This window comes from Protopterus annectens, chromosome 8.part1 (genome assembly GCF_019279795.1).
Source record: "Protopterus annectens isolate FY-2018-M chromosome 8.part1, PAN1.0, whole genome shotgun sequence".
Classification (NCBI taxonomy): Eukaryota; Metazoa; Chordata; order Ceratodontiformes; family Protopteridae; genus Protopterus; species Protopterus annectens.
This window is the reverse complement of record NC_056742.1, coordinates 427043503-427064864: the sequence shown is the minus strand read 5'-3', so window position 1 is coordinate 427064864 and position 21362 is coordinate 427043503. Positions and strand designations below refer to the sequence as shown.

The following is a 21362-nucleotide window of genomic DNA, read 5'->3' as shown; positions in this document are numbered from 1 at the left end:
TAAACAACTGGTCTGAAGCCCAAGTGCTTAAACCGAAAGGCTTAGAATAACAGTTACAATTTAATCAGGCTACTATAAAGAGAGGGTAAGCAGTTTCAGGACAGATGAGAAACATAAAACAATGCCACAAAATATATAAAATAATTCAGTCAGGCAAACAATAATTCAGTCAGGCAAAATTAAGACAATTCAGAACTCTGAAAGGTTAAAAATGCAAAGAAATATACTTAACAATCAGCGATATATTTACTGATTGTTTGAGAATCACACCAGCCAGAACCCAGGAGTTTCCAGCAGTGTATGCAAGTATATTACATGTAAAAGCCTGGGAGGTAAAAACTACAAGTTCAGTAGGGGCTATCACATTACTGTTTCAGTTTGAATGGGGGAATGAAATCAGGAATGGAACACTGTAGATATATGGGCATGACCTAACAATGATGTCACAAAGTGAGAGGTAGTTAACAAAGGGAGTGGTAATGTTTAGATTTTGGTCCGAGGCAAGCTAGCCTATCTGAAAGTTTTATAGTGTCCCTTTAAGGCCTGAATGAACTGCCTTGATAGGGTTTTGTTTTGTTGTGTTTTACAGAGGCCATGAAAACAGTTGTTCAGTGATTATTTGGATGTGTGTTGTGAGCTGAGTTTAGTCGGATATGCTTTTGTCCTGTGTGAGTGGTGGAGAGTACTGTGTTTGGATGTATGTCACCATATTGTGTCACTATTTCATGCACTATAGGTATTTGCCAAATCTGACAGATGCTTATTCTCTCACACTAACTTGAGGCTTATTGCAGTTGTCTAATTGTTTTAGCAGAACTGATTTTTTAAAAGTAATGGGAGGAGTTTGTAATATCTTAGTTTAGTGAAGAGTTGTGTTAAGGATGTTTGAAATTTGATATGTTAGTTATAGTGCATTGTATGTGGTGGAGGTAGTGATGTGAATGGGGCTAGTCAAGAGGTATTCTAAGTGTGGGAGTGTCAAATAGGAGAGGGCCTTGAACAGAAAAAAATGTGGGTGGTTGTTTGGGGTGGAGAAAAGGTTGTGTATGAAGGAAATGATGTACAGTGGGAGGGATGGGGTACTGGCAAGGGAACACAGTGCTGAGTTGGCCTATTTTTGTGCAGCAGTGAAATGTTAAAAAAGAATACAAAACAAAACAAAAAAAAACTTTCACCTCCTAGTAAGGACTATGGAACCAGAATGTAAGTGGCTTCAAGTTTCAACCTAAGAACAGCTAAGGAAGGACTATAATAAAAGGCAAGGCAGGTAAAACAAATACTGAATAAAACTATGTAAAACCAAAGGTGTATGTACCCATGTTTTTAATTAAGGAAAGCAAGGTGCCATACTGCTTAAAATGGTTGTTTTTTCTTCCTTTTCATACTGCTTAAACAACTTGCTTATATAAACTCCTTGTGTATATGTTTGGTTTGTTTTCAGAGGTCCATTAGTTACTTTCCATTTTGTAGCACTTGGGTGATGGAGCTTGTAATGGCCAACCCTGGAAGAAATAGAGAGAGAGAGGACACAGGTCAGTTTACATACTGCACTAAAATCCTTATACAAATAAATCATAAATATTAAGTTTACTACAGGAGGTGTATGGACAATTGAAGAACATCCCTGTAAATACTAATGACAGTTTCAGACTACAGACTCAGTACATTACAGCCACAATAATTTTCCTAAAACCCACTAGGTATAAAATAATCTAAGAAGACTTGCAGTTAACAAGCATCTTAATGATTATTGAATAATTGTATCCTTCAAAGAGAGCAATTCCAACTGAATAACTCATTCTTACTGTGATGTCCGCACTCTGAGTCAGTAATCAATGAGCCTGAATTCTCACCACTGACACTGCAAAGGATGTTTACTTGGAATAAAAATGGATACACTCAGTATTTCCAGATGCAGACCTCTCTGCACCAAGCACAATTTCCCTTAAGAGCACGCAGGACACACACTCAGCCCAGGAACTGGGTGTCTCCATCTGTCTCCCTCCAGGTCCACAATAAGACTCCCCACTGTCACAGCTATAGAGTTAGGTCCTCTGCTAAGTATCCAAGTCAAATCCTCCAGCGCCATCTCTGTGAAACCAGTGCTTCATGTCCCTGCTCGAAGTAGCTGACACACACTCTCTTTGAGATTTAATTTTCACACACACACACACACACACACACACACACACACACACACACACACACACACACACACACACTCTACCAACTTTGCCCAGGCTATAGGGTAGATTCACTGCCAGCAGTCAGTTACTATAAGGCTCTTAAAAGGGTATCCAATTATGCTGAGTGAAGTTAATATTAACAGAAGTGGTAATGTTGACCAACAGCAAGTCTTTCAGTAGTGGTCAGAGTTATCACCAAATAAATATGTTCAAATACCCTCAAAACTTAAATATTTTTTCTAAAAGGACCAGCCACACTGAGAAGTTTAAATATATTTAATAATAAATAATAAAATAACATGAACATACTAAATAATCTATTTACAGTAAATACCAATGTTTCAGTCAGAAGAAATATTGAAAATAACACCGTTGGAAAGAGTCACAGTTACAGAAAAAACAATACTTAACTATTCTCACTATATTTTCCTGACTGATCTAGAGAATTACTGTTCCTACTTACTGATTAGAGCAAGGCAAGATGATGGTGTGAGTGGTCCTTGTTGTCAATTCCAAAAGAGAATACATAATACTGATTGCAATCTCCCACTAATACCTAAATATTATGTCTTGCAGAATGACATCACACACATGTGGTCATCTGACACTGTTTCCCGCACTATTCCCATCACTAGAAGCTGCCAGAATTTTAGCACCTATATGTCAATAATACACACACAAGAGAATTGCTCAGATCTGCTGCTGCTCCTGGAAGTCATAAAACAATTTCAAACCTCTAGCCTCCCAGAGTAGTAATTAGCTCTCTGCTAGAGATAATAAAGAAAGTTTCCTAATACTTCATTTCCTAGATATTTTGTCTCTGGCTGCAACCGGAATTGTAAGATACAATCTTTATGGCCTAATTTAATTTCAATTATTTTTCAAAGTTTGCTGCAGCTGGATTGTGATTAACCTCTTCCCTTCCAGTATCCTCTGTTAAAACATATACATTTAGTTCAGTAACAATAATGCATGCACATTTCTTTTCTTTCCAGCAGTGCACATTGTAGATACATTTTAACACAAGCAGCTATACAAATACATTTTTCAACACAATCATCTATATAAATAAGTTTGATACACAAGTGACAAATAATTCTTTACAAAATTCCAGCTGAGCTGGCATATCTTACACATCTACTGTCCTACTTCTGCTGGCATGGCTGGCAGTACCTCCTATTGTCACACTTAAATTTACAGCAAAAAAATAGCAGCAATTTAATATCAGGAAGCAGAGAGCTACATTCTCCAAAATAATTCAGACAGACAGCACTTTGTAAAGTATTCTTAATTCAGAAATGATTTGTGCACAGTTCCAAAAACAGGGATAGCAAAAAAAAAAAAAAAAATCAAATTCCACAGGCATTTAATTAACTTCCCTCCATAATATTTGATTAGATGAGTTGTTCCTTTAGGCCTGCTAGCCTGAATGTGGTTCACTAGAACTGACCAACTGAAAGGGATCACTGAGAATAATGAGGGAGGAGAGTTAGTTAGGAGTGCATAAAATGCACCTGATGTATGAATAGTATCCATAAATTACAGATTAATAAAATACTGGAGTTAGGGTTCCTTGCTATACAATGCATTGTTATTTTTATTATGCTGCATCAACAGGTATTCATACTCCTGGGTTGATCTGTTACAAAATAAGGCTGATTTTGTTTCACAGTGCCATATTTACTTGATGCCATACCTCTCAACTTCTTCATTCAAGAATTTTGAATAAAGCCAAAAATACTGAGTGGAAAAATGCAAAAAATAATATATATATATATATATATATATATATATATATATATATGTATATGGGTCTAGGACTATTCACTGAAAGCACATTTCACTGAAACACATTTGACTGTGCACAATTCACTGAAACACATTTCACTGAAAGTTATATATGGCCTTTTCCCCACAGTTGTGTGACCCTGGAGTTAGTATATATAGTAAGGGGGTGGGGGTGGGGGTGGGGGGCACCTCCCCCTACATCGGGGGTGTGGGGGCGTAGCCCCCCACTTATTTTAAATATTTTGAACTATATACATGGATACTTGCAATTCAAATAAATTACTCTTTTCTAAACTTAATATATATCCAAAATATGTGGGGGCTACATCCCTCACACCCCCAATGTGGGGGGTGGTGCCCCCACACACCCCCTTACTGTATATAATAACTCCAGGGTCGCACAACAGTGGGGAAAAGGCCATGTATAACTTTCAGTGAAATGTGTTTCTGTGACTTGAGTTTTCAGTGAATTGAGCTTTCAGTGATTTGTGCACAGTCATTTGACTTTCAGTGAAATGTGCTTTCTCATATATATATATATATATATATATATATATATATATTTATATATATATATATATATATATATATATATATATATATATATATATATACACAGATATATATATATATTTTTCCCTGAACTATATATATATATATATATATATATATATATATATATATATATATATATATATATATATAAAATTCACTTAAAATGTTAATGAGACATGATCTTTCAAATAAGAAGTGTGAAACTCATCTAGAAATGCTGACTGACTGTAATCCTTAGGGATTTACCAGAAAATCAAAAATGTTAGAACATTCTAAAAAATCAGGGACAGTTGAAAGGCATGGCTCATGGACAAGGCTGGCACTTTGTTTCCGGGATCATGCAGAGCATCAGGCCTGTACATCTCATCCTTTGACTTTAAAGAAAATGGTCCAACTATGGTACGATGTCAGGCAAGAAAAGACTAACTGCAATACATGGTGGCAAATTTTATACATTTTTTCTGCCACAAAAATATGTTAAATGAAACATATAGTTATATAAGGTCAAGTGCAATGTAATATCATGAAATGCATCAACCCATTTGGGCACTTTTTATCCCAACTTATATGTAGTTCAAGAATGCACATCAAATTCATTTTTCTTAATTCGCAAGTAACACAACACTCGTAACTCTGGCTTGTCATCAGAAAAAGAGATTTTTTTTGGGGAGTACATGACTTGAGTAAGCAATTTTAATTTCAGGAAATGTTATTAAACATATATTCATTTATAAAAGGAAAAAACTGCAGAAAACAATAGCGGTGACCACAAATTCCACTTTATTCAACCAAGTCTGAGCATTTTCATAAGAATGTATCACAACTTCTTCAGAATCTACTAAAAACTTCACACACCCAGTATTAAATAACCCTCCTAATAAGTCACATGGTTAAAGACACACCTACCCAGGTACAATGCCATTTAAAAAAAACTCCACTACCTAAATACAATATACATACTAAAAAATAAAAACGACATATTATGTTAAAACAAGTGAACCATAAAATTTAAGACATGAATAAGTAAACAAAATATTGGTTTAAATAAACTTAAACATAATAAGACATCAACCTAAGAATGGTAGCAACAGAAATAGAATCATTTAACCCAGAGGGACTATGGCGCTTAACTTCAGTTGCCAATGCAATTCTTTGCGTTCTATTAAATCCCACCATGGCCCTCCCAGAGAACTTTTATATACTATATCAATTCCAAAAAATAAAAACTCATGGTCCGGATTCTTTTCCATATGACAATATAAAGAATTTGTGTTTTTCTTGTGTTTAATGTCATTAATGTGTTCAGAAATCCTCTCCTTGAAACAACATAAAAACTAAGTCATTGTTTGCACAAAGGTAAATATACAATATCCACTGATTTACATGTACAATGAAAATTAGTTCTAATTAAAATATTATTCACTTGTACTTCTATATTCTCCAAAATGAATGGGCACTGCGAACAAGTGCCACATTTAAAAATACCCCATCCCCTTTCAATAACATTAACAAATGGTGTTTCCTTAATTTCTAATAAATTCTTAATACATCTAGCCCATCTAGAGACAAATATTGGCCCATTGCCCAGAATGTTGGTAATCATATAAAAAGCTTTGAAAATAACGCAATTCTTTTTGATAATATCTTTAATAAATGGGTATTCATAAGTAAACATGGTTATGAAGGACCAAGAATAACTGTCTTCTTTAACCTTTTGAACTTCATTTTCAACCTCATTTAGGTGCCCGTTGATAGTTAAAATAGGTGTAATGTATCCCTGCCTTCTTTTTTCTGAATCTTCCTTGAAAATTTCATTAATAATACCAAGGGGATAACCTCTAGCAATGAACATTTCCCTTAATTTAATACATTCCTCATTAAACAGGGCATCATCTGAAATCATGCGAGCTAACCTAACTTACTGCTCTTTGATAATTCCCCTTTTTTCACATAATTTTTATTGATTTTTTTTTTAAAATACAAGTGTAACAAAGTTATTGAATAATGAAAATAAACATAACTATAAACATATTCCATAAAATATATGCTTTTGTTAATACATGCACATTTTATCTAACAATTTTTTAAGTTTTAACCAAACCAATTGTTTATGTGTCATTCTAGAAGTTCTTGAAGCTATAGTCGACAATTCTCTGTTACATACAGTTTTGGCCAGTGATATAAATTCCATAAATGATATATATTTTTTTTAATTTTCCAATTAGAAGTAATGATTTGTCTTGCTATAGCAAGAATAGACCAGAAGAAGTGTACTTGTGTACTTGAAATACATGCTGGGATTGGAGCATTAAGTAATAGTAGTTAGTCACCTCACATTTATCCGACCACAGCACTTTTATAAAGGATTTAAATGCCTGCCAAAAAGGAATTACAGTTTTACATTCTATAACCATATGTATCCAGTCTGCATATAACGTTTTATCACATTTCTAGCACTTAGAGATTGTATTTCTCTTCATTAGTGCCACTTTATGAGGAGTAAAGAAACTTTTACGAATGAATTTCCAAGTGTATATTTTGCAAAAGGGAGATGATGCAGTATTATTAACCGATTTAAGTATTATTTTCTCCTTTTCTGAAAATCTGAAATTATTAACCTTCTCTGCATAATTCCATAGAGATTCATCAGAGATTTTTCATGTCCATTCGTAGGGTCCTGTATATTCTTGATACTGAGAGCCCATCATTACCACATAATGTATTACTTTCACAAAAAAGTGACAAATTTTTGGTCTGGGTGTGGACTTCTCTATTTGACTTATTTTGAATTTGTTTACAATGTATTCCCTAAATGTTTAAATATTTAACCAATTATTTGATTTATATTATATCTTGCAATGAGGGAATTAGGCTCTTTGATATAAGTGTAATCAATAAATTGATACCAAAATGTTAATCCATTTCTTTTCATTTCTCCTATTTTTTATGTTATAAGAGTTTATACATTTATTTGTAAATGTTATAGGGAACATTAAAAATAAAAGGTCTCTCATCTTATAGTCTTAATTCATTATTTGTTTCATTTTGTTTTAGTATGTAACCAACAAGTGATGAAGAGTATTCTTTTTTTTGTATTACAGCAAAATCTTTTTATGACATGACAAAATAAACTTTTTCAGTTTCAGAAAACGTCATTACTTTTTGTTTCCATATTATCTAATAATATTGTTTTATGCAAAGATTTCCAATTCTAAGTATATTTATAATTTAGCCATTGACTTATAACATTGAGAATGATAGATTGTGCATATAATTCGAAGTGTGGAAATGCTATTCCACCCTCTTCCCAATTTCTATAATGCCATGCATGACTAATTCTTGTTTTTTTTGGAAACCATAGGAAATTAATAAAGAGTTAAGTTGCTTTAATATTTTTTTGGAAGGAGAAGCTATTATTGTTTGGAAGACATACAAAATGTTGAGTAATTTAATCATTTTGACTAAAATTAACCTTTCCTCCACAGAAAAGAACATCTTCTTCAATTTGTTTAGGTGGTCTTTGATAATATTTGTTAGCATTATGTAGTTTGCATAGTATCTTTCCAATTTCTTTTTATGTGTATCCCTAAATATTTAAACATAGTATTCATCCAGTTAAAATTATTGTATTTTTCTAAACTAGAGTTTGTTTTCTGTTAAGTAAAATAGTTTGTTTTATTATGATTAAAATTTAAACCTGAAATCATTTCAAAAATATGTAGGGAATTTACAATATGTTCAATTGAAGAGTCTATGTCTCCAATTGTTAATAAAATATCATCAGCAAAAAGCTCAATTTTGGAATTATATTTTGCATTAATGGAAAAGCTACTTATCTTGCAATTAGCTCTTATGCAATTAGCTAAAGGTCCCACTGACATAGCAAATAATAAGGGAGAAAGGGGGCACCCTTGCTTAGTGCCTTTCATTATTTTGAGGGATCCTGATAAAAATGCTTTGATTTTAATGTATGATATAGAAGAAGTGTATAATTTACTTAGTAGTTTTATAAATTCTAGAGAAAAAATATACATTTCTAATACTTTAAATAAATATGGCCAACTTAAAGAATCAAAGGCTTTATCCAGATCCAAGCTAATGATTGCTAACTCTTTTTTATTATTTGCATAGTCTATTAAAGTTAGAAGTCTAATTACATTATCTTGGACTTTTCTGTGGGAGATAAATCCTGTCTGGTCATCTGTTATAATTTTTCGTAAAAAATTATTTAATTTTTCTGCTAGAATTGATGTAAACATTTTGTAATCCACATTCAAAAGAGAAATGGAGCAATAAGAAGTCACTAGATTAGGGTTTTTGTCATGCTTTAAGATGGGAGAAATCATGGTATATTTCCAAGAGGGAAAAATGCAGTCATTGTTTTTGAATTCTTCAAAAGCACCTTTTAAAATCAATAAAGTGCCATCGGAAAGCACCTTATATATTTCTCCTATTAGACCATCAAGACTTGGAGCTTTATTACCTTTAATACTTTATATTTTTTCCTTAAGTTCCTTTAAAAATATTGGTGTAAGTAATCTAGTATTTTGTTCCTTTGTTAGTTTTTTATTAATGTTATATTTCAGGAATTTGTTCTTTAGGTTGTTATTAGTGTTATTTGAATTGGTGGTGTTCAGTGATTCATGGTGAGTTCTAAAAGCCTCTAATATTTCTTTTAGATCAGTTATATGTTTGGGTTTCTTCTTAGAATTATCTACAATTTCTTTACTATAATTGACGTTTGCTAAGCTTTTGGATTCGATTGCAAGACTATGAATATTTTTAGAGTTAATTGAATAAGTTTGTAGTTTTATTCTCTCTAGGTTTATTGCTACTTTATGATTTAAAATATCTGTGTACATCCTATTCAATTTCTTCATTTCAGATAGTTTAGCAATGTTTTTCATGTCTAAATTCTTTTTTTTAAAGAATCAATTGTTAATTGTAAATTTATTAATTCCTTATCCCATTCCATCCTTTTATTGAGATACCAACTTTTGATTTTACCATATAAGTATGTCTTTAGCGTATCCTACAGTATAATTCTAGAGGTTTCATCATTATCATTGATATCAAGAAAAGATTTAATTTCTGTTTGTAGCCATTTTCTAAAGTCTTTTAATTTAGTAATATATGCAGGTAATCTTTGCCAGAAAATCAAGTCCCTAGGTGTCATATGTACTTTAAAAAAGATAGCGTTGCAGTCCGATAGTGGACATGAACTGATCTTAACTTCTTTTATCTTAGGTAATAAGTCATTAGTAACAATTACCTTATCTATAGTAGTTTGGGTACCAAACCTATAGGAGTAATGTATATACTGAAGAGAGTTTGATTCTCTTATGATATAAATATCTCTCATATCTGAAGCATCCATAAAATGTATTAGTTTTTTGGCTGTGGTCAACAGTCTGAAATTGCCCTTTTTAGTAGTATCATTCTCAGGGAGAATACAATTAAAATCTCCTGCATAAAAAGATGTCTCCTTTAGTTTTAATTTAGATGAATTCTAGAAGTTTATTTGCTGTTTTAGCTCTGATGCCAGGTATCCAGTATGCATTACAGTACTGCTCAACATACCATTTTTGTTTGAATATGAATCAATAATTTTGGGTACGGTCAGAGATTTATTCCACAGAACCATAGTGCCCCTCCTTTTGGTCTTAAAATGAGATTTAGCAAGAATTGAATAACCATTAAATAACATTCTATTTACATCTTTTTCTATTAAATGAGTCGCTTGAATAAAGGCAATGTCCACTTTGTTTGTTTTGAGATATTTACATAAACCTCTCTTTATGTTATTGTTAAGGCCATTAATATTTAGTGAAACACACTTATAATCATCCATATTTAAAGAAACATTTTTGTGTTTTATATTCTGTTATGGACAAAAAGAAAATTTTAAACATATCTAATATTCATAACTATATACAACTTTAAACATGGAATATAATATTCCTGGTTCAATGAGCAAGTCATTGAAGCCGCCGTCAACCATCCTACAATCGTAGACCATTATCCCCCTAATGCTACTGCCTAAATTAATGGATATCACAGTATATGTCGACTATGATAATACTCTTAGAATGTTTAAGAAAACTAATCAAATTTTCAAGGAGTCCTTAAATTGCATGCTAATTTTTTCAATCAAATGACTATGAATATAAAATAAAATATCCAATAACAGTGACATAAGCTATTCTATTTACAATGACAAAGCACCAACATTGATAAGCAATAGATAAGCAATAGATATTCATTTCTGATAGGGAATTAAACAAAAAAATATTACAGTTGTGATATATTTAAAGATTCTGTCTATTTTAGTAGTCTACAATTATGTAATACTCTATAGTTCATGCTTTATAATAATACTTCATAGAATAGTGTAATCGATATAATTGTCTTCTAATCTTAGCTAATCTAATGTTAAACACATTTCTCAAAGAAAGCAATGATAATTATGCAACTACCAGCAACTTATCAAATCAATTTTTTTACTGAACACATTATAACAGTATTTAATAACCATGAGGAACAAAATAAAGACTTCTCCAGTGCTGATGTATGATGGAAAATCAAAATATATTAAATTATGTGTTTTAAACAAAGAAAAAACATGTTTAATATTGTAATTAAGCACATATATACCAAAGGCATAGGTACCATAGCTTCTTTCAAAATAACACTAAAAGCTATTTTAAGTACATTTGTTGTAAGGTGATTCAACATTATTTTCTCTATCCCTCCCTCCTTCCGACTTTTAAGAACAGTGTCAATATATTTTAATTTTATTTAAGTAGAATTTATCATTTCTTCTTCCATAGCCAAAATACTCCGTAATTGCTCAGCAATATAGTATGGAAGGATTTGACTTTTCAACCATTGTTAAAAAAAACTTTGTGCAATCACGTTATCTATAACTGGGGACTATATATGTAATGGTATATATTACTGCTAGTATAATCAGGGTAAACCTATATGTGTTAATGATACCAACATGTGTGTCATACCTATCTTTCAAATCCTTAGTTATTTTATTTGTTGCATACACACATTAGAGTGCCATTGACATGTGAAGATGGATGTTGATTTTACTATGAAAGAACAACTAAATCATTTTAACATCTCTCTTAAGCTCTGCTGCCTGTATCAACTGCTTTCAGAATGACAAAATGATCATATCAACTCATTCTCTTGATATAAATCACAATTTGTGCTATGTGATTTCTGACATAAATATCACCGGCATTTTATCTTATTATAAAGGTAGACATTTATATAATATTTTCATATAAAGAACAACGTTTTACCCCAGAAAAGACTCACTCTCTTCAATTAAACAAATTTGTCTTGATATCTTTGTTAATCAAGCATTCCATATAGGTTTTCCTTAAAAAAAATGATTATACAGACTATTATCCTTGTATTCAAATATATTTGCTGATTTTTAACTTAAATGCACCAGCATTTTGAGCCTCACAGTTCAGATGTTGTATCAGACAATGTATGATAATGTATAAAGCTAATTTCAAAATGTCAGTTCTGTGAGCTCATTTTTTTTCTGGATAAAGCATTCATATATTACATCAAGAGAGAAAGAAAAAGAAAAAAAGAAAAAAACATTGCACATATTCACTTTAATCATTTCTTGCCCATATGCAACAAGTTTTAAAAGTCTCACTGCAGTCTTTAATGTAAGCATTAAACAATCTATACTAGCAGCTGTCTTTTGAAAAAGATCATTCTACTTTATAAATCACTTTTGAATGAATCTACTCGGAATTAGTGAGATGTAACACTTTTAAACCTTCATATCACGAGTAGAGCATTTACTTACATCAAATGAGTTAATAGTCCATTGGATTTCACTCTATAAAGTTTCTGGAGACACCATTTCCTTGTTTTTGTCGCAGATATTCATTCTAAAGCAACAAGAGTTCAAAGGTCATACGGTGTGTCTGCTCGCACTGCCGATTAGCTGAAATAACTATTACTTGCATGAAGATTGAAGCCTATGCTCAAGACAAGGTTCTAGTGAAGCTATTAGGATTTTCGGCGGCAAATACTTTGTAAAGGTAAGCTCGTTGTTCAGCTTACATCAAAATGAATTGCAAAAGCATTATAAGGTGCTCAGCTGCCATGTGAAAGAGGAAACAAGAGAAAACGGTAATAAAAGCACCATGCCAATTTCCTTTACAAATTTAACATGCAGGCACCCTGAAAACTTCTCTCAACTCTAGTTTCCTAAAAAAACACCACACAGATTATAAATTGTATAACGTGTTTCTTATTTACAAGCTAGATCTATTTATTTTATACACTTTTCATGTGAATTGGAACACTTTGAAGTTTACTTAAGAGTAACTATCATGTTTGGCAAAGGGCTACATATCCAATTACAAAATATAACTTGTATTCAGTATGAGCTTCAATAATTCAGCAGTGATAATTATATATAAAGGAGCTAGCAAATACTGTAGGCAGTGTGTAATTGTATTAAAAAGCTGCATCTCTGTCTCTCAACAAGTCTATATAATTATTGGTATTTGAGACAGGAAATAAGTGGAAATGTATGTAATAATGACTAATATGTTGGACTACAGCTTAACTGTTTTATGGTTTGCATGCATAATATCTATCACATAATGTTTAAACTGTTGCAGCTTAAACTCTTACTGAATTATTCATAATAGCTGTTATAGGTTCATAGGTAGGTACTAGGCTATCTGCCCGAGGGCATTTATAAGCCTAGCCAGAGTGTGTCGGCTTTCGCCGCCTCATTGATTAATTAACTGATCCTCTGTTAAGCAGAGCCAATGAAGTGATCCCAGGGGTGTATTTTCTGTTACCTATCCACTCGTCAAGGTTTCTCTTGAAGAGTGTTAGGGAGGGGCTCTGCCTGATGTAATTTGGAATTTTGTTCCAAAGCATGGAGAGTCTCTGTGACAGGAATCTATCCCTCCAGCATGTTCTATTTATTGTTGTGGCGAGGTTTAGCTCACTAGAGCGCGTGGCTTGCAGTGACTTGGATTTCTTTAGGTGGAGCATGTCCATCAGTTCTGAGTTGGACATGGCTTTGTAAGTCAGGCAGAGATCACCTCTGAGTAAGCGATATGCCACTGAGTACAGCCGGAGTTTTTTCAGTCGGGCTGCATAGGACATGTGTTTGATGCCAGTAATCCTCTTGCTGAGGTACTTTTGTGGTCTTTCCAGCTGTTGGAAGTGCCTTGTGAGGTACATCCCAAATGGGGCATTGTACTCTATGATGGGTCTAATAAGTGATGAGTAGAGGGGCACTATAACCTCTTTATTTCTAGATGTGAACCCTTTAGTAATTAGATGGGCCACATAGAAGGATTTCCTAACTACTTTGGCAATATGATTGTCAAAGCAGAGATTGCTATCTACCTGGGTCCCCAGATCTCTTATTATCTCTTCTGTATTAAGGGGGCTGCCACCTATGTGGTAATTCATGGGTGTTTTTTTCCCCAAATAGGATGACTATGCATTTTTTGGCATTTAGCTTGAGGCCATGACTTTGACACCAGGTGTCCATCTCAGTAAGGCCCTTTTGGAGGATGTCCGTGTCAGCCGGAGAGTCAATTATGGCTCCCAGTTTGCAGTCATTGGCGAACTTGGTTAGCCATAGTCCTCCTGTGTTTGCCTGTACTTCTGAGAAGTATATGCCGAACAGTAGGGGTCCCAGGACCGAGCCTTGAGGGACACCACTTGTGACTGGTTTAGAGTCGGACCTGGAGCCCGCTATTCTTACTGTGTGAGTTCTGTCTGTAAGCCAGTTGGTAACCCATCTCATGAAGTAGGGGTTTATGTTCAGGCTGGTGAGTTTTTCTGTAATACCTGAGTGGGGAATAGTGTTGAAAGCCTTGGCGAGGTCAAGGTAGGCTGTGTGAACCACCTTTCCCTCATCTATGGCCTTGGTGACTGTCTCGAAGAAGTTGACCAGGTTTAGTAGGCAAGATCTGCTCTTAACAAAGCTGAACTGGGTCGGGTCAAGTGTTTGGAGGTTCCCAATGTCTTTGTTAATGAGTTCCATGATGATGCACTCCATAGCCTTGCAGAACATATTAGTCAGGCTTATGGGGCGATACTTACCAGGGTCAGTTGTGGCCCCTCCTTTGTGGAGAGGAATAACCATTGCTGTGCACCATTCTATGGGTATGTAGCCTGTGGAGAGACTGAGGTTGAACAGCATGTTTAGGTGGGGGGGTTAGTTTGTTCTGTAGTTCGTGCAAGACGCAGCCTGGGACACCATCTGGTCCCATTGATGCTGTGTTTTTGGCTTTTGAAAGGGCTGTTTTCACCTGTGCATCTGTGATTTTTGGGACACTACATTTTTCCAGTATTGTTGTGGGCCCTTTTGGAGGTGAGAGGGGGGTGAAGTTTGCACTGAATCTATCTGCCAGGACATTGACAATATCAGTAGGTTCAGTATATTTTGTGCTATTTTGCACTAGTTCAGTGCATATCTGTGAGTTGCCCTTAGATTCTTAACATAACCTAAGATGGCTTTGTGGTTATCTTTTGAATTCCTGGCTATTTTTCTTTCAGTGTTAGCCTTGGATGATTTCATGAGGGCCCTTAGTTTCTGATTGATACACTGATACTGATCAGGGATGTCTTTCCTTCTTGGGATTTGCTTTTTTTCTGAACTAGTTTCCTCCTTCTATTGTATAGCCTGTTTATTGCAGGGGTCCACCAAAATGGTTTCCTTCTCTTAGAGGAGTGAGTCTTGGTTTTGCTAGGGATGGCATGATCCATGCATCCTTGTAGGTGCTCATAGAGTGCATTTGTAAAGGTTTCTGCATCTTGGGCAGCATTATCCTTTAGCGTGGGGACTGTGAAACTTATCACCTCTGTCTTAAGTAAGGTGAAGTTTGCTTTAGAAAAGTTTTTTACTGTGGTTTCCTTAGTTGGGGGTGGTGGTGGGGTGTGGACATCCAGAGTGATTAGTTTATGGTCTGATCTAACCAGTGACGGTTTGACCTCCGGTGTGGAACACCTGTCGCCCATGTTGGTGATGACACGGTCCAATATGTTTTCACCTCTGGTAGGGGAGTTTACCAGCTGATCCAGGGCACTTGAGTTGATGAATTCCAGGAAGCATTGGGCCTGGGAATTTGTACTTGAGTAGTTTTCCCAGTGAATGGTAGGGTAATTGAAATCACCCAATATCAGGGTGTTTGGTAGGACCTTCATGTTTTCCAGTGTCTCCAGAAAGGTGGAGTGGTGGTCCTGGGTCATGGAGGGTGATCTGTAACAGGCCACAATTTGCATTGCAGATTTGCCTGATGTTAGTTGCACATGAATGATCTCAGAGGTATCATGCTGCGCCACTAACCTGGAGGTTTAGGTATCCTTGATGAATATGGATATACCCCCTCCTTTTGTGTTTCGGTCCGTGTTCTCTGGCCAAAATGTGTGGTATGAGTTGTAGCCCAGTAGTGCTGGGGTGGTCTCTGGAGCCTTGAACCAGGTTTCAGTTACTGCACAGATGTCAACGTTCTCCATACTGAGGAGTGCTTTGAGCAGTAAATCAGTATATCTGTACTCTACTATAGAAAAGAGAAGGAGAGAAAGGATAAAGATGAGAGAGAAGACAAAAAAATGGGAGTTTTTGCTAATGTGTATATAAATAAATAAAAAAAAAAAAAATATATATATATATATATATATATATATATATATATATATGTATATATGTGCTTTAATATTAAAAGAGTATGAAAAGTTTGTACTTTAGTTATCTGTTTAATTCCTGTGTGTTTCATAGATTATATTTATTGAAGAATTTGGTTTGTGAAGATTTTCCATGTTATTCACCTTTGAGCTTTTTGTTAATTTTATCATTTGTAGATAGTTTACCATTTGTGGCTTGTCTTTTCAGACTGGGTAAAGAAAGGTCCATTTCTTCAACTGCAAATAGTAAATTATTTTTCTTTACAAAATCAGTTGTATCTTCAAGGTTGCTGAAAATCCTCTGGCCATCTGTAAGGGTTATTTTGATTCTAGCTGGGAATAGAACCTGGGCTTTAATGTTGTCTTTCTTTAAGTTTTTGTTTAGGGACACACACGCTTTTCTCTTTGTCATTACTGTGGATGTGTAATCATTATCAAATCTTATGTTTCTCCCATTAACCTACCATGTAGTTCTTAGTACTAGGTCTTTATCTTGTGTTAATAAGAATTTTACAATGATAGATCTCATTGATGTTGGACTTTTTGACAAAGATATACCTGATAGAGATCTGTGGGCTCTTTCAATCCCAAATGACATAGATTCAGGTAAGCTCAATATTTTTGGTAACCATTAATTTAGAAATAGGACCATATTGTCTCCCTCCATCTTTTGTGTGACTCCATATATTCTGATATTAATTATTCTAGATCTAGATTCCAAATCTTCCACTTTTTCTAGTAGTTGGTTGTTTTGCTTTAGTAAGAAGTCTATTTGACTGTCATTTTCCATCTGTCTTCCATCTATTTCATTCACTGATTCTTCTATAGCTGCTATCTGGTCAGAGTGTTTAGTGATTCTTTCTTTCAAGTCATCGATTTGTTTCTTGCTTTCTTTCTTCATATTTTCCCTAATTTTCTCTAAATTATGCATCTTTAGAGAGAGATCCTGGAAACTAGTAAGTATAGTCTGAAGTTCCTTTATCATGGAGCTGTCCTGTAGAGAAGCTTTAGAGTGACTCATAGTTGCTGTTGATATTGTTTCAGTCTATGACAGGGAAAACAGAACTTCTGACAGGAAGTTTCTTAGTAATATTTCTTGATGAAAATATCAATAAAATTAAGATTTTCTCCTGTAAAATAATCCACAGTACTGCGGTGGTGCTGCGGTAGCGTTGTCGCCTCACAGTTAGACATTGCCCGTTCGATTCTCAGTTAGAGCGTCTTCTGTGTGGCAACATGCGTGAATGGGCGTTCCTTTGTTGAAGGTTGTGCGTTAGGCCTGGCAAGCCAGCACGTAAAAATCTACTGCCAATCATTAGTGGACCGGAGTTCCGATGTGGCGACTCCTAACTGGGAGAAGCTGAAAGACGCAAACTAAGATAATCAATTAGATGAAAATTATCAGTAGTATCTTAAGTAAAATTAATAAAATCCTGTCAGAGAAAATATTTAAGGAAGGGCATCCAAAGAGTGCTGCTATCTTCTTGGCATCTTGCCCCCCCCCCCGATAATTCCCCTTTTTTGGGGCTAGATGGCAACTACTATAGTGCAATAAACTGTTAGAATAAGTGGCCTTCCTATAGATAGCTCTCTGTAACAGCTTTTTGTCATCATCTTTAAACACCAAAACATCCAAGTAACTAATTTTGTTATTGCTATAGTGGTGGGTAAACTTAAGAAGAGAAGTTGTCGAATGTAGATATTCCAAAAATGTATTGGTGTCCACTTCACTTGTATCCCAAGAAATAAAAATATCATCCAAATATCTGGCATACAAGTGCCAGGATGGCATGTTTACATTGTTGAACACAAACCTTTTCTCCAATAAAAGGAGAACAATGTTCGCAAACACTGGAGCGCAACTAGCGCCCATTGCTACTTCCTTTTTCTGTTGGAAAAACTGTCCGTTCAGATGAATAAAATATTCTTCAAAATCATGTTAAGGAAGGAATCTAACACATTAATTTTGTTGGAACTAAAAGCACCTGACTTGTGCAAAAATTCATGGAACATATCCATACCTTCATCCTGAGGAATTACATTGAGCAAGTTAACAGCATCTATTATAACAAAGGCCAAAAAGTAGGACTATATTTTACTCTCCTCAACTTAGACAAAAAGTCCCAAGAATCCTGTACGATGTGTGAATGATTGAAACTACTGCCTTGATTTTTTGATCTATGTACACAGCCATAGGATGGGTAATAGAAGTTCTAGCACTATTTATTGGTCTCATAGGGGGATCAATGAGACACTTGTGAATTTTGGGGATGCCGAATGGGGGGGGCACTGGAAACTTAACTTGAAGAAATTCAACAATTTCCCTAGATATTTCTTCTTAGTCCAACATCTTCTTCTTCTTTCGGCTGCTCCCGTTAGGGGTCGCCACAGCAGATCAACTGTTTCCATTTCTTCTTGTCCTCTGCATCTTGCTCTGTCACACCAACCACCTGCATGGCCTCTCTCACCACATCCATAAATCTTATCTTAGGCCTCCCTCTTTTCCTGTTACCTGGCAGCTTCATCCTTAGCATATTTTTCCCAATATACTCTGCATCCCTCCTCAGCACATGTCCAAACCAACATAATCTTGCGCCTCTGGCTTTGTCTCCAAACCTGCCAACCTGAGCTGAGCCTCTAATATACTTATTCCTAACCCTGTCCGTCCTCGTCACACCCAGTGCAAATCTTAACATCTTCAACTCTGCCACGTCAAGCTATGACTCCTGCCTTTTTGTCAATGCCACTTTCTCCAACCCATATAACATAGCTGGTCTCACTACCCTCTTGTAGACTTTCCCTTTCACTCTTACTGGTACTCGTCTGTCACAAATCACTCCTGACACTCTTCTCCACCCACTCCATCCTGCCTGTACTGTCTTCTTCACCTCTCTTCCACACTCACCATTACTCTAAACTATTGATCCCAAGTACTTAAACTCATCCACCTTCACCACTTCTACTCCCTGCATCCTCACCATTCCTCTATCTTCCATCTCATTCACGCACATATATTCTGTCTTAGTCCTGCTGACCTTCATTCCTCTTCTCGCTAGAGCATATCTCCACCTCTCCAGGGTCGCCTCCACCTGTTCCCTACTCTCACTACAGATCACAATGTCATCTGCAAACATCATAGTCCTCGGGGACTCCTGTCTGATCTCGTCTGTCAAACTGTCCATCACCATTGCAAATAAGAAAGGGCTCAGAGCTGATCCTTGATGTAATCCCACCTCCACCTTAAATGCATCTGTCACTCTCACCACAGACCTCATCGCTGTCACACTACCCTCGTACATATCCTGTACCACTCTTACATACTTCTCTGACACTCCCAACTTCCTCATACAATACCACAACTCCTCTCTAGGCACCCTGTCATATGCTTTCTCTAAATCCACAAAGGCACAATGCAACTCCTTCTGACCTTCTCTGTACTTCTCCATCAACACTCTTAGAGCAAACATTGCATCTGTAGTGCTCTTTTCTGGCATGAAACCATACTGCTGCTCACTAATCATCACCTCCCTTCTTAACCTAGCTTCCACTACTCTTTCCTATAACTTCATGCTGTGACTGATCAGTTTAATCCCTCTGTAGTTACTACAGCTCTGCACATCACCCTTATTCTTAAAAATTGGTACCAAAACACTTTTTTCTCCATTCCGCAGGCATCCTCTCACTTTCCAATATTTCATTAGACAATCTGGTTAAAAACTCTACTGCCATTTCACCTAAACACCTCCATGCTTCCACAGTATGTCATCTGGGCCAACAGCCTTTCCATTCTTCATTCTCTTCATAGCTATCCTTACTTCCTCCTTGCTAATCCATTGTACTTCATGATTCACTATCCCTACATCATCCAACCTTCTTTCTCTCTCATTCTCTTCATTCATCAACCCCTCAAAGTACTCTTTCCATCTGCTCAACACACTCTTCTCGCTTGTGAGTATGTTTCCCTCATTATCCTTTATCACCTTTACCTGCTGCACATCTTTACTAGCTCCAACATGTCTTGAAGAAAAAAAATAATTTTTGCATAAGAAACATTGATATAATTCAACAAAGTTTGCTCATAAAAATCTTCATCAAAAACATGAGTAAATATTTTGTTCAAATAATCAACTTTAGACATGATAACTATCCTATCCCCCCCAATCTGGCTTCATAACCCTAAGTTGCTTGTTACTCATAAGCTCTCTCAACAATCCGTACTCAGAAATAGTTAGGTTATGAATTTGAGAATCAAAAGTATTTTGTCCTAACAAGGCCCTAAAAATAAATTCACACAATTTTTCAAAAATTATTAAGGGCATAGCTAGAATAGGATTAAAAGTACTATTCCTACATAGCATTTCATTAATGGAACAATTGTCAATGCCATTGGACAACAGTTTAAAGTTCAACTTCCTCAGTAAAGTTTTAAGTTCATAGGTTCATAGGTAGGTACTAGGCTGTCTGCCCAAAGGCATTTATAAGCCTAGCCAGAAAGTGTTGGCTTTCGCTGCCCCCTTAGATTAGTTCCCTGTGCCCTGTCCAGCAGAGCCATTGAAGTGAGCCCCGGGGTAAACTTTCTGTTTCCCCATCAACTTGTCAAGGTTTCTCTTGAAGAGGGTTAGCAAGGAGCTCTGCCTAATGTAGATTGGAATCTTGTTCCAGAGCATGGGAAGTCTCAGGGACAGGAATCTATCCCTCCAGCATGTCCTATTTATTGTTGTGGTGAGGTTTAGATCCCTAGACCATGTGGCTCGAGGGGATATGGTTTTCTTTAGGTGGAGCATGTCAATCAATTCTGGGTTGGCCATGCCCTTGTATGTCAGGCAGAGGTCACCTCTGAGTAGGCAGTATGCAACCCAGTACAGCTGGAGTTTATTCAGTTGAGCTGCATAGGGCATCTGTTTGAGGCCAGTGATCCTCTTGGTGAGGTACTTCTGTGGTCTTTCCAGCTGTTGCAGGTGTCTTGTAAGGTACATCCCAAATGCGGTGTTGTACTCTGATGAGTGATGGGTAGAGGGGCACAATGACCTCTTTTGATCTGGATGCAAACCATTTTGTAATTAGGTGTGCCACATAGAAGGATTTTCTAACCACTTTGGCAATGTGATTATCAAAGCAGAGGTTACTATC

At 35.6% G+C, this 21362-nt stretch overlaps 1 long non-coding RNA gene across 1 annotated transcript in view; it reads right to left on the bottom strand.

Moving 5' to 3' along the window:
* Window positions 1-1308: 1308 nt before the first annotated feature.
* The window catches only part of LOC122810088, a 295664-nt gene continuing 275610 nt past the window's right edge, over window positions 1309-21362 (bottom strand). The window contains exon 2 of the long non-coding RNA XR_006366055.1: window positions 1309-1502. This is a non-coding gene — a long non-coding RNA (uncharacterized LOC122810088). The remainder of the gene's footprint in view (window positions 1503-21362) is intronic.